Genomic DNA, 486 nt, shown 5'->3' with positions numbered 1-486 from the left:
CAAAAAGATTCAGGAGGAGACGATCGTGTCGTGTCGTTTCAATCGCGACAGCTGAAGCTGGCAGAAATGAACTACCCTATCCAGGACAAGGAACGTTTAGCAATGGAGTATGCTCTGGTTAAGTTTCGCGTTCACCTCTGGAGTTCAACTCCATTTGTCGACCGCAAGGATCACGCAAGTACACTTCAGTCATCTCACTTGTCACAGCGAATAGTTCGCTGGTTGTCATTCTTTGCAGATTACAACTTCATAGTCGCGTAAAAGCCAAAAAAACTGACAAGCCGGCAGACGCATTGTCACGTCGTCCTGATTATGAGCTAGCTCAAGTCAGCTCTATCGAAGTTTTGATATGATACGCCAAGCGTATGTTCAGGATGAACAGTATGATCTGATCATCAGAGCACTATCATCGAGTGATATGGAATTCCGTGAGAAGCCTCCTGGTTGCTTGAAACCAAGCTTGCATCGTCACGCATGGAGAGAAGT

Source organism: Plasmopara halstedii (assembly GCF_900000015.1).
Source record: "Plasmopara halstedii genome assembly, contig: Scaffold_3109, whole genome shotgun sequence".
Taxonomy (NCBI): Eukaryota; Oomycota; class Peronosporomycetes; order Peronosporales; family Peronosporaceae; genus Plasmopara; species Plasmopara halstedii.
The sequence above is the reverse complement of the archived record's forward strand: the minus strand, read 5'-3'. Positions refer to the sequence as shown.